At 46.1% G+C, this 14,505-nt stretch overlaps 2 protein-coding genes across 5 annotated transcripts in view; one reads left to right on the top strand and one right to left on the bottom strand.

Annotated features, from left to right (window-relative positions):
* The window catches only part of LOC124544681 (copper-transporting ATPase 1), a 528,466-nt gene that overhangs the window by 123,990 nt on the left and 389,971 nt on the right, over positions 1–14,505 (bottom strand). The window lies entirely within an intron of this gene.
* LOC124544683 overlaps positions 1–14,505 on the top strand; it is a 37,279-nt gene that overhangs the window by 15,827 nt on the left and 6,947 nt on the right. The window lies entirely within an intron of this gene.

The following is a 14,505-nucleotide window of genomic DNA, read 5'->3' as shown; positions in this document are numbered from 1 at the left end:
AATATTATCAGTTAAAATGTGCCTTTTCCGAAAGTGATAAAAATTTAAGCTAGGCGCGGAAACCAACATTTGGTTCCGTTTGAGGAAACCAAACGACGTACACGTTTGGCGACACGGTCTCTGGTAGGCTGCTGGAATTTGAGCGCGCGACGATCAGATTGGCCAACTTCAGTGTTGAGTAACTCAGAAACGGCGCAACGTATCGAATTTATCAACTCTGCCATACGCTTACAAGCTTTTCGGTCTGTTATTGACCACCCGGTATATAACCGAAAAGGATGATTATGCATGTAAGTGAAAGCACTCCTACCCTGAAACAGCGCGAAAATCATCTGAGACTTGTCAGTCTGCTGTCTAACATGAAGTGCAACCACTCAGATACGGAGACTGAGAGAAAAACATTCATACCTCTGGCGTGGCCGTCGAGGCGAGTTCCATCCGGTTGTTTCATGCGAGTAAAAAAACAATCGATTGCTCAATAGATTACCAGAAACTGAGAAACGTAAACAAAGCAGTTAACGTAACGGCGTGCCAGAGTTGAGAATATTAACGTAATATGTCTGACAACTATGGATACGAAATCGCGGTGTCTGTGCTACTAAGAAGTACGGTTCAATGTTTCTTTGGACATGCACGCTTGTTTGAAGAAACAGGCGCTGCAGCGACTACAGCCGTCAAGAAATACAGGAATTGTATTCACAACAGCGAATATGGACCACCATCGGCGGTGTATTGGAATTTCAACAGCGAAAATTTGTAGTGGACCGGGACTCGAACCCGGATTTCCCACTTAACGTGAGTGGTCGCCGTAACCGCTTCGTCTATCCGTGCACGAATCACGGCCAGACCCAAACTTCCATATGTCGTCATCCATGTGTCACAGCCTGCACTCGTACCTTATGTATATTCCCGTCCAGGAAAGACATGTTTATTGATAATTTTAGGGCCTGGTATTGGCGAATAAATACAAATTAGCAATTTCTGTGTCTTTAAGAGGTACGATGCAACGTTCCTTGGACATACACGTCCAAAACAACCATTCCATCATATTTCTTAATAATACAGGCACTCCTGTTTCGTATTTATTCGGCGATATACATATGCCAATCGCAAAGAAAGCAGGCGTTGGCAGATGTGAAAACCACCGAACTATCAGTTTAATAAGTCGCGGCTGCAAAATACTAACACGAATTCTTTACAGAGGGATGGAAAAACTGGTAGAAGCCGACCTCGGAGAAGATCAGTTTGGATTCCGTAGAAATATGGGAACACGTGAGGCAATACTGACACTACGTCTTATCTTAGAAGAAAGATTAAGGAAAGGCAAACCTACGTTTCTAGCATTTGTAGACTTAGAGAAAGCTTTTGACAATGTTGACTGGAATACTCTTTCAAATTCCGAAGGTGGCAGGGGTAAAATACAGGGAGCGAAGGGCTATTTACAATTTGTACAGAAACCAAATGGCAGTTACAAGAGTCGAGGAGCATGAAAGGGAAGCAGTGGTTGGGAAAGGTGTGAGACAGGGTTGTAGCCTATCCCCGATGTTATTCAATCTGTAGATTGCGCATGCAGTAAAGGAAACGAAAGATAAATTCGGAGTAGGTATTAAAATCCATGGATAAGAAATAAAAACTTTGAGGTTCGCCGATGACATTGTAATTCTGTCAGAGACAGCAAAGGACTTGGAGGAGCAGTTGAACGGAATGGATAGTGTCTAGAAAGGAGGATATAAGATGAACATCAACAAAGGCAAAACGATGATAATGGAATGTAGTCGAATTAAGTCGGGTGATGCTGAGGGAATTAGATTAGGAAATGAGACACTTAAAGTAGTAAAGGAGTTTTGCTATTTAGGGAGCAAGATAACTGATGATGGTCGAAGTAGAGAGGATATAAAATGTAGACTGGCAATGGCAAAGAAAGCGTTTCTGAAGAAGAGAAATTTGTTAACAACGAGTATAGATTTAAGAGCCAGGAAGTCGTTTCTGAAAGTATTTGTATGGGGAGTAGCCATGTATGGAAGTGAAACGTGGACGATAAATAATTTGGAAAAGAAGAGAATAGAAGCTTTCGAAATGTGGTGCTACAGAAGAATGCCGAAGATTAGATGGATAGAGCACATAACTAATGAAGAGGTATTGAATAGGATTGGGGAGAAGAGGAGTTTGTGGCACAACTTGTCCAGAAGAAGGGATCGGTTGGTAGCACATGTTCTGAGGCATCAAGGGATCACCAATTTAGTATTGGAGGACAGCGTGGAGGGTAAAAATCGTAGAGGGAGACCAAGAGAAGAATACACTAAGCAGATTCAGAAGGATGTAGGCTGCAGTAAGTACTGGGAGATGAAGAGGCTTGCACAGGATAGAGTAGCATGGAGAGCTGTATCAAACCAGTCTCAGGACTGAAGACCACAACAACAACAACAACAACAACAACAAATGTCATCCTGAGCGGGAACATACATAACGTACGAATGCAGGTTGTGACATATGGACTACGACATATGGAAGTTTGTACCGATTCGTGCTCGGACAGCCAAAGCGGTTAAGGGGACCGCTCGCGTAGAGCGAGAAATCCGGGTTCGAATCCCAGCGCTTAACAAATTTACTGTCGTAATTCCAACACACAGTTGATGGTGATCCATATCCGCAGTTGCGAATACATTTCCTGTACTGCTATAAATTGTAGTGTCAATTTTCTAAACTGTTGATCAGAGTAATACAGTGACAGTGTTTTCAGAATTTCATCTGTTCTTTTGATGACATCAGTTTGGAGGCTACATTATAGCAGCACGTGGCTTCTCTCAAATGGACGGTCGTTTCCTTTTCTTCTTCATGGGTGAACTGGTATATTTAAAGATAGCGTTGAGAACAATGTTCGATTCTCACGCTGTTAACCCGGGAAAAGTTGGCGGTGGTTTTGTTTAGTGATTCATCTTCATACACCGGACCTTAGCTGCATTCAGCTGTGTTTATAAACAAACTCTAAGGAAAGAAAAGGGCGTGTGTGGAGCTGGAACTCACATGCACTCTTCTGTTCCCATTAAACGCAGACGTCTCCGCCCTGTTGATCAAACACTACAGATAATGCCTTAGACCGTAGGTCCTTCCTGAGCGGTAGCTGAGCAGTGTATCCGCGGAGAGTCATTGAATGGTAATCGACGGATGAGCTCACACGTAAACAAAGTGATCTAAATGCCAACCACTGTGGATTTCGAACTCCGACCCGCGGTTTTCTCACACGACATCCAGAAAGCCATTGGTCAAGGCAATCGTGTTTGTTTAGTATTTCTTATCTTCCGAAAATCACTCGTGACCGGATTGCGTTATTCTTGGTAGGGAAGACCCGGTGTTCCACGGTAAGACCGCGGGGGTCATCTACAGGTGCAGAAGGGAGTCGAGGAAAGACAGGGAAGTGTGCTGCGACCATTACTCCTCCTGAAGCGTAATAATGACGTAGCACACAATATTAAGAGTAACCTCAGGCTAGTAGCAGATGTTTCAGTTACCTGTAATGAAGTTCCGTCTGATAAAGTCTGCACTATTAATAAGCCGAACGTTCTAAGATTTCCAAATTGTGCTAGTATCGTCAACTTGCATTAAATGTTCATAAATCCAAAATTCTTTATGGCGATACTAAATGGAATAATCGCATGGACTCAATCGCAGGTAAAATAAATGGCACTGCTAGGATACTGGGAAAATGCAGTCACACTATAAGGCGCGGCGCGTCCCACAATATTGCTCAACGTTGTGGAGCTCATACCTACTCACTACCTTTCAATAACGACTATTATGTGAGAAATCTAAGAATACACTGTAACTAGATACGGATCAGTCAAACTACGGCACGCACACACACGCGCTCTCGAACAGTTATTCTTCACGCGCCCCTCGCGCGAACGGAGCGGGAAGGAAACTTAGTAACTAGTACAATAGGAAGTACCCAGTGCTATACACTTCAGTTGTTGGTACAGTATGGATACAGATGAAGAATTGTTTGCTTCATAAACTGTATACGATGAACACTCTTCCCGCTGCATGCCAATTGGCTGGTGACGGACCGTCGCCTAGATGCGACATGAATGGGAGTCGAGGAGGAAGAGACGGGCACTTTTTCCCTCCACCAGAGGACATTAACCTCGCTGTCGCTAATCCGAAGGGCTGTCTCTTAACGAGCAGGCCGTCTCCGTTCTGTGACGATAAGAACGTGCCCAAGCGGAGCCAGATAACAGGTGTGTTCAGGAAGTTAGGGGAAACTTGTAATTTCGCGTGTTTTATTAGTCCGATTCGCTTGAATTATTTGTTGTTGTGTTGGTAAACATGTCCGCAAAGTATCTGTACAGCTTTTGACATACCGGATATTTAATGTGTTGTCAGCTAACAGAAAGGTTATTTTGTACAAAAATGGATCAGAGAATTGGCATTAATTTTTGCCACAAGACCAGAATACAGTGCAGCAAATGTTAGAAAATATTAACTATTGCTTTTGGTGAGTCTGCTAAACTACTGTTTACGACTGGTGTAAGCCTTTCGAAGAAGGTTGTCAAGGTGTTAAAGACGACGAGCGCCCTAGCACATAATCAACTGATGAAAAAGTGGAAGAGGCGATTATGAACGATCGCCGAATCACAACAGAGAAGCCACTACTGATGTTGGCATATCAGCTGAGTCATACTATGTAATTTTTTCAGATGGTTGGGTAAGAAATATGACAGCGGAAGTTGTTCCATAATGGTTGACTTTCGGAAAAAAAACCACAGTAACGAAGATAAGTTCTTCAGTAGCCACTAAGCAAAGTCAACAACGATTCATCATAACTGAAATGCGTCATAACATGTGATGAAATATGGATATATCAATACGGTGTTGGAAACTAAAGCTCAATGCCTCCAGTGGTAGCATTCTGGTTGGCCGAGTGAGAAAAAAGCTCGGTAAGTGCGGTCTAATGTGTAAGTTATTGGTTGAAATGGCTCTGAGCACTATGGTACCTAACATCTGAGGTCGTTAGTCCCCTAAAACCTAGAACTACTTAAACCTAACTAACCTAAGGACATGACACACATCCATGCCCGATGCAAGATTCGAACCTTCCAGACTGAAGCGGCTAGAACCGCTCGGTCACACTGGCCGGCTGTAAGTTATTGATTTTCACTGTATTCTTAGATTTTTCATGACTGGTGAACCACGAGTTCTTGGCACAAGGTCGAACAATCAATAAGGAGTCCTACTTGCATATCTAAAGTCGTTTGCGTGACGTAACCGGAAAAAATGCTCGGATTTGTGGCGGAGCAATCCACGGCTTTTGCAGCACTTCAATGCACCTGTTCACATTTCGTTGCTTGTTTGGGCATCTTTGACCAAAAGCGGCGACGTAACGACGCTCCAGCCTCCAGTCACCAGACATGGTCCATGTGAGTTTTCTTCAGTTCCCCAAAATAAAGTAAGCTGTGGTGGCCATAGTCATCCGTGCACAAGTTGAGATTAAAAACGCATCGCAACAGAGCTAAACCTTGTCCCATTTACAGGGTTCCAAAAGTGTTTCGGGAATGGTGAAAAATTGCTGTTTTAATTGTATAACATCTAATTGGGACCATTCTGGAGGTGGAAAGATTGATGTAGATGAATAAACAAAATTATTTCCAAAAATCAGAAAATTCCAGTTAATTTTATGAACACACCTCGTAGAAGGCGAACACAGCCTGAAGAGATCTGCAGAAGGGAAAGGATGCTGGAGCGACGCGGAGGAAATGGAAATGGGTAGGGAAGTAAGCGCGTTCTGCATTTATGTTCGAGGTCTTAACTGACAGTTAACGACTCTGATTTTCGTTGGCTTCAGATATTCGCCTCACAGGCGAACGATCCAGCCATGTCGCCTGGGGGCCAGAGACAGTACGCGTTTACCGCAAGCCCCCCGTCCGTTACTCTGGTACGGGCGACGCCTCAGGAGTATGCGAGCCTGCCAAGGCCTCGCGCTCCACCCGGCCAACAGCTCCATGTGGCCGACTCGTTACGTGATGCGCCGGCTTATTCCGCTGCTCCTGCTCCCCAACTGGCCACTGCATTCCTGGCAAGAGCGCGGCGCATTTTGCGCTATCCTCAAATCCCGAAGAGGTCTACCACATACCGGATTGCCTGCTGCTAGTACAAGCTACACTACTGGCCATTAAAATTGCTACACCAAGAAGAAATGCAGACGATAAACGGGTATTCATTGGACAAATATATTATACTAGAACTGATATGTGGTTCCATTTTCACGCAATTTGGGTGCATAGATCCTGAGAAATCAGTACCCAGCACAACCACCTCTGGCCGTAATAACGGCCTTCATACACCTGGGCATTGAGTCAAACAGAGCTTGGATGGCATGTACAGGTACAGCTGCCCATGCAGCTTCATCGCGATACCACAGTTCATCAAGAGTAGTGACTGGCGTATTGTGACGAGCGAGTTGCTCGGCCACCATTGACCAGACGTTTTCAATTGGTGAGAGATTTGGAGAGTGTGCTGGCCAGGGCAGCAGTCGAACAGGACCTGCAACATACGGTCGTGCATTATCCTACTGAAATGTAGGGTTTCGCAGGGATCGAATGAAGGGTAGAGCCACGAGGTCGTAACACATCTGAAATGTAACGTCTACTGTTCAAAGTGCCGTCTATGCGAACAAGAGGTGGCCGAGACGTGTAACCAATGGCACCCCGTACCATCACGCCGGGTGATACGCCAGTATGGCGATGACGAATACACGCTTCCAATGTGCGTTCACCGCGATGTCGCCAAACACGTATGCGACCATCACGATGCTGTAAACAGAACCTGGATTCATCTGAAAAAAATGACGTTTTGCCATTCGTGCACCCAGGTTCGTCGTTGAGTACACCATCGCAGGTGCTCCTGTCTGTGATGCAGCGTCAAGGGTAACCACAGCCATGGTCTCCGTGCTGCTGCAAACGTCGTCGAACTGTTCGTGCAGATGGTTGTTGTCCTGCAAACGTCCCCATCTGTTGACTCAGGGATCGAGACGTGGCTGCACGATCCGTTACAGCCATGCGGATAAGATGCCTGTCATATCGACTGCTAGTGATACGAGGCCGTTGGGATCCAGCACGGCGTTCCGTATTACCCTCCTGAACCCACCGATTGCATATTCTGCTAACAGACATTGGATCTCGACCAATGCAGCAGCAATGTCGCGATACGATAAACCGCAATCGCGATAGGCTACAAACCGACTTTTATCAAAGTCGGGAACGTGATGGCACGCATTTCTCTTCCTTACACGAGGCATGACGACAACGTTTCACCAGGCAACGCCGGTCAACTGCTGTTTGTGTATGAGAAATCGGTTGGAAACATTGCTCATGTCAGCACGTTGTGAGTGTCGCCACCGGTGCCAACCTTGTGTGAATGCTCTGAAAAGCTAATCATTTGCATATCACAGCATCTTCTTCCTGTCGGTCAAATTTCGCGTCTGTAGCACGTCATCTTCGTGGTGTTGCAATTTTAATGGCCAGTAGTGTATTTCAGGAAGAACAGTAAATACGCTGACGGAAAAAAATGGCACCACTGGGCTTCGCTCGGTCACGTGGCGTAGTGAGAGGGAAGACCATCGCATTGGCGTACGGCTCTGGCGTGTCGTCCTGCATCAGCAGCGGCAGTCAGCGCCATTGGCACCACAGTGACACAACGAACTGCAACAAATCGGATACTTCAAGGACAACTCTGAGCTAAACGCCCTATGGCGTGCATTCCGTGACCCCAAACCACCGCTGCTTCCCCCCTTTAGTGGTGAAAATCAAGAGCTCATTGGAGGGCTGGGTGGAAGTCTGTTCTCTTTACTGATTAAAGCTGGTTCTGTCCCGGAGCCGAGGATGTTCGTTTGCTGGTTAGGAGGGGGCTGGTTGAGGGCCTTCAAACAACCTGTCTGCATGCTAGACACACTGGAAATTGGACCTGGAATTATGGTCTGGGTTTCGATTTCATATGACAGGAGCACTCCCGTGTTTATCCCACGCACCCAGACTGCAAATCTGTACGTCAGTCTGGTGAATTGACCTGTTGTGATGGCATTCGTGAACAGCACTTCAAGGGGTGTCTTCCAACAGGATAACGTCCGCCCACATACCGCTGTTGTAATCCAACATGCTCTACAGAATGAGGGGCCGGCCGGTGTGGCCGAGCGGTTCTAGGCGCTTCAGTCTGGAACCGCGCGACCACTACGGTCGCAGGTTCGAATCCTGCCTCGGGCTTTGATGTGTGTGTGTGTCCTTAGGTTAGTTAGGTTTAAGTAGTTCTAAGTTCTAGGGGACTGATGACCTCAGATGTTAAGTACCATAGTGCTCAGAGCCTTTTTTTTTTTTTTTTTTTTTTTTTTTTTCCCTCCTCCTACGGAGTGTCGAAATGTTGCCTTCGCCTGCTTCATCGCCAGATGTCTCTCCAATCGAGCACATATAGAGCATCACCGTACGACGACTCAAACGTCATCTACAAATAGTATTAACCGTCCCTGTATTGACCGACCAAGTGCAACGTGCATGGAACTCCGTCCGACAAACTGACAGCCGGCACTTACACAACGTAATGCGTGCACGTTTGCATGCTTGCATTCAACATTCTGGCGGCCACAACGGTTATTAATGTACCAGCATATCACATTTGGAACGGCTTATTTCGCGCTTACATTAACCTGTTATCTTGCAATGTTTATCATTTATTTAAGTTCAAAAAAATGGTTCAAATGGCTCTGAGCACTACGGGACTTGTCTTAGGTCATCAGTCCCCTAGAACTTAGAACTACTTAAACCTAACCTAAGGACATCACACACATCCATGCCCGAAGGAGGAGTCCAACCTGCGACCGTAGCGGTCGCGCGGTTCCAGACTGAAGCGCCTAGAACCGCTCGGGCACACCGGCCGGCCTTAAATAAGTTAGTTACCTCGACAAATGCAGTATAAAATTTCATTACTCTACATTAATCAGTTTTTGGTCCTGTGGTTTCTTTTCCATCAGTGTGTCTTAGGAGGACATAGTATAGACTAATTCGAAAAACATATTCCACGTAAAATGGGTCCAGTTTCTGTTGCTTACAGAGGAGCTGCTGGTTCAATAGAAGTTTTTACTTCGCGTGTTGGTACTCCATAAACTGTGGGTCTATTTATAGATTGTCGTGTCTGTTTTGAAACTCAAGAGGTGCAGTTGGGCTTGAGTTAACATAATTGAATTTTTCACCTGTGACTTTGGTGCCAGTTCTATTGTACCTGTACCTTTGAAGCATGTCTCCGAGCACACTAGTATGGTATTTCTATGTGTGTTTTATGATGGAAACGCTGCTTTTGAGAAAACGGTAGACAATTTTCAGACCGCAGACAACCAGACTGAGAGTGTTTATTCGTCGTTCCACTAAACTGCGCGAGAATGGTGCAGTGAATATACAAATAGCTAGGGTGAGGATAAAGTGGAAAACATTATTCGGTTTAATCATAGCGTGTAGGCTATGATTATTCGGTTTGTTGGAAGTAGTCTTACGGCGAGCACACGCACAGTTTCGACGCATGTCTGTGCTCCGCAGACAAGAACATGCACGATCTCTATCGTTATCATTTACAGCTGATTCGACACCTTGGAGAAGGAGATGAACGGACAGCATTGAAACTTTATAGTTGGGTAATTGCAGATTCTCGAGTACTTCCGACAATTTTCTTTTATCGATGAAGCCACTTTAACTCGTGACGGAACCAAATTCGTGACTCACATCAATGGTCTGACGAAAATCCACTTGCCTTTGTAAAAAGACATTTTCAGCAACGCTTCTCTGTAAATATGTGATGTGGTACCCTAGACAGTCAGCTCACTGCGCGTGTTGCGTAGCATCACGGGCGTACAGTGCCGCCGCATCGTTAGAAGAGGTTTCTTTAACTACAACGGTAGGTATTTCTTCCAGGATGACATCGCACCTGCACATTCTCGTCGTCCGATGACTTTTTTCAAGAGTTAACATTCCCTGGAAGATGGATCAGTAAAAATGGTCATGTTTCTTGCCGACCAAGGTAGTTTAGATTTTTGTCTGTGGTTAGGCGAAGTTTACGAAGAGAAAATAAAGAATAATTTAGTGCGATAAATCAAGATATACTATGTAGCAATCCGATGCGAGTGTTTGGGTAAGGCGAATGCCACCTGTCAAGTGTGTTACCAACAGCGAAGTACGTAGAAGGTTATTATTTTACGGTATGGTACCCTTATTACGCTTAAGAAAGCACTAAATGCGTAAGGATATGAACATATTTTTACACCACTGTGCACGCGTGCATGGCGCACAGTGGAGGAACAGTTCGGAGGAGATTACCGTTTGGATGAGCGTGACAGTGCACCGTGTCAGGAGTCAGGCAGCGTCTGAGATAGAATGGATCGCGGATGATGACATTCCTGTACTGAGTCCCGACCTGTATCCAGTGGAGCGAGTTACAACTATGACTTCGTTCCAGATTACAACGTCAAACGTTACTATCTTCCATGGTTTCGGCTCTTGAGGAGGACTGGGCTGCCGTTGCGCCACAGATATTGACGCCCCTCATTGAAAGTGTCCCCAGTAGAGTTGAAGCCGTCATCAATGCGCGCCGGCCGCAGTGACCGAGCGGTTCTAGGCGCTACAGTCTGGAACCGCGCTACCGCTACGGTCGCAGGTTCGAATCCTGCCTCGGGCATGGATCTGTGTGATGTCCTTAGGTTAGTTAGGTTTAAGTAGTTCTAAGTTCTAGGGGGCTGATGACCTCAGATGTTAAGTCCCATAGTGCTCAGACCCATTTGCATCATTTTTTTCATCAATGCGAAACGTGGACGCACTTTTCATCAGCTTTTTCTCCAATGTAAACCACTTTAAAGAGTCAAATTCCCTCTAAATCTATATCACCAAAGTTGTAAACACAGACCGTGCAAGCCCGCACCGTACGAAGATGGCAAGCTTACTCTGCTTCCGCTTTGCTCAGACTACAGCACTACCATCTCTGGCTGTGTAGAAAGCAGACCCTTAACCTACTTATTGCGAACCAGTTCGCAGCGTAGCCCCGAGCCTGACCTGCTGTCTGTCGGCTGCCGCGACATCCTGCCTTACTTCCACGTCTCGATACCTACACTGCAAGCCCCGGGTGGTGTGTAGTGCGCCGAGTACTCTAGTGCATTTCCGTGACAGTGCGCCCTTCCTCTTACAGGTGCCTCTATGTTTTTCTTTCTTCCTTTCGCCTCGCGTTTCTGCCGTATCATCACGGGGTCGACATGTTAATTATTCGATTTGGCAACGTTTGTGGTGGAGGGTGGCCAGAAGCCCTTCCTGTCACCAATCCTTACACCCCCCCCCCCCGCCCCCTACCCCCACCCAAAGCAATTTTGTACCGAGTTATTTGTGTGTAGTGTTATCCCATGCGAAAGTGAGCGAACCTTTTCTAAATATTTGCGAATCATGTAACTGAGACAGGACGTGGGTATAAGACCGCTATTCACCTAGTCAGATGTGGGAATCCGCCTGAAAACAACCAGACGGACCGCGACTCAGCCGCTCGTCGGATTCGATCCGGGACCGCCGCGCCTCCCCGAATCCCGGAAGCGACGTGCTTGCGCGCACGCCTAAGCGTGCGGGTCCCAAATGGCCCTATATAGGTTCCCTCAGTTGGTTGGTTGGTTGGTTGGTTGGTTGGTTTGGGGAAGGAGACCAGACAGCGTGGTCATCGGTCTCATCGGATTAGGGAAGGATGGGGAAGGAAGTCGGCCGTGCCCTGTCAGAGGAACCATCCCGACATTTGCCTGGAGTGATTTAGGAAAATCACGGAAAACCTAAATCAGGATGGCTGGACCCGGGATTGAACCGTCGTCCTTCCGAATGCGAGTCCAGTGTCTAACCACTGCGCCACCTCGCTCGGTGGTTCCCTCAATTCACCGTCCATTACACGAGGAACTCCGCAGCAGAGACCCTCGTGCCGTTGGCTTTCGACTCTGAGATGGCCACTTCGAACCCTGGTGGCGGCTGGTGGCGGCTGGTGGCGGAAGAACGTTTCCATCACCAGCTACTGGGTCGTCAAAGGGAGGAAGTGTAAAAAGCTCCGGATCAGCAGACTACGGCCCAACGCCCTGGATTAAATTCCACACCTCTGCGCAGTGTGTGATGGAGCGACAGCAAGTGACTTTGTTTACGCTTGACGAGGACGTTAAGCCCCGTGTCCCCGTCGGTGCTATCGGACACGAGCAGGCCCTGTGCAGGCACCGGAATTCACGCTGTCCGCCAGCCAGAGTGGCCGAGTGGTTCTAGGCGCTACAGTCTGGAACCGCGCGTCCGATACGGTCGCAGGTTCGAATCCTGCCTCGGGCATGGATGTGTGTGATGTCCTTAGGTTAGCTAGGTTTAAGTAGTTCTAAGTTCTAGGGAACTGATGAACACAGCAGTTAAGTCCCATAGTGCTCAGACCCATTTGAACCAATCACGCTGTCCCTTGTCTTCATCCGTAACAACACAAACATGATACGTCACCATACCTATTACAGTCACCTACACGCACTCAACACACACTTAGCGCACAAGTCCCACACTAAACACAGAAAAACCTTTTCCATTAGGCGGCTGAACCTAAACAGCCACCCATTTCAAACGGTGATCAACCAACCAATCCATGGAGTGAACGGAGCTGCCAAAAAGAATGTTGCTTCATTCGTCCTTCAACTAAACTAAATTACCCACGAGACATTTAATATCTGACGTATTAGTGGAAACACAGTGCTTCCGTCGTGATGTTACAATCTTTCAAGGAAGATAAAAAGGGTACATGCACCAATTTCAGGTAAGGGATCCTGGTTGGAAAACGAACGAGTCTAAACTTACAAGCGTAAAATCAGATTCCTCTCACAATTGACCTCTCGTACTTTCAAACCCTTTGCTTTCAGTATTTGGGAAGGAAGTTGTATGGACAAAAACATGAAAAAAATATTGTCAACACACGGGATCGAAAATCCCTAGTTTAAGAATTATGAGCACCTGTTCAGGAGAATATCTATCTTTCACAGTAGCAAAAATGAATGAGTGCTCACAGGTCTTGTGGTACGCACTTTGGAGCCCGTGTTTACTGGAAATTTTTGCCTTGTTTTGGTCCATACCACCACCTCTCCAAGTATAGAAAACGAAAAGCTTGCAGCACAAGAGGTGTACTATCAGACGTATCAGGACAATTTTCGCTTACAGCTTTCGACTCTGTCGTTTCCGAACCTTATATGGATACAATCACCCTTCCCTACCAGCCCTGAAATCACCCCGTATGGGGAATCGTGCATCTTACTCCTTCCTGTAGTAATGACGAGCCCTTGTAAACTTTGAGCGAAGACTATTTTTGGTTCTAGCATTATAGCCTTGCTTTCCTTTCCTGCTCTGGAAGTGTTATCGAAGCAACTGCCGCCTCTGAAGAAAACAACGATCGTTTTCTTCTGCGTCCCAGATGTAACTTCAGATGAACTGCTTGTCTGTACACTGTCTTGATGGTGTTACACTACTTTCATATTTCACCAACACTGATGCTATTAGACGCACTCGCTTCCCGCAAAGCCGGGAGAGCGGAATGGTTTGTTTAATCAGTCTACAGCGTTAAGATTAGGTCCCAATTAAGTGACTGCTTGTTTGCCATTTCCATAGTTATCACTTGTAAACAACAGTCAGGGCATTGAAAAGCGCGTGAAAAAAATTCCTCTAGCGGGTCCACCGAAGGTCGCCCAAGAAAATATCTAATCGCTGACTCATTTTCAAATATAGCGCAACAAACCTCAGTTTAAATGTCAACAGTGTTCAGTTAACGAATAGCAACAGTATTTTAAATCTGTTGACTTAAGTTGATGTAATTATTCGACCCTTCGTTACTAAGAACGGTCTCGCAGACAGTAAAGTCTAATTTAAAATGTAAAGCTGTGAATAAAGAGATGCTGCAACAGCACCGAGTCTCTTTCGGGCACATCCTGTCCTACTTTCCTGTCTGTGGAACGTAACACCGGTCAGTATAGTGTACTGGTCAATCACAGTGTTTGAGGAAGTACATTCTTCAACCATATTTTCGTCACACCACTGCTTTAAGCTATTCGTGACAGTTCTATGTAGGATGTACTCATAACAAAAAATGCGTTCTCGATGCAAAGCACCTGGACAAGTGAAGTCTTGATCCAAAATGATCAACAGTCTACGCTCTTAATTTATTTAGGACACGCTATTTATTTGTGCATTACATAAGCAGACACGCACGCACTTCTTTATTTGATACTACAGCGAATCACTCGAGTACATGGCATGGGATGCAACAGCTCATAACAGCTTCTCCCAGTTCCATTCGCCTTTGGAGAGGGGAAGACGTCGCTTAAACGCCTTCGTGCGCGCTGCAACTAGTGTCATCTTAGCACGGTGAGCGAGACGTTGAGTTTTGCACTAAGTTTCTAGCTCTAACATTTAACGCTGGTTCTTTAAACTTTTTAAATGGGTTTTCGCG

Source organism: Schistocerca americana, chromosome 8 (assembly GCF_021461395.2).
Source record: "Schistocerca americana isolate TAMUIC-IGC-003095 chromosome 8, iqSchAmer2.1, whole genome shotgun sequence".
Lineage (NCBI taxonomy): Eukaryota > Metazoa > Arthropoda > Insecta > Orthoptera > Acrididae > Schistocerca > Schistocerca americana.
This window is presented reverse-complemented; position numbering and strand designations above follow the sequence as displayed.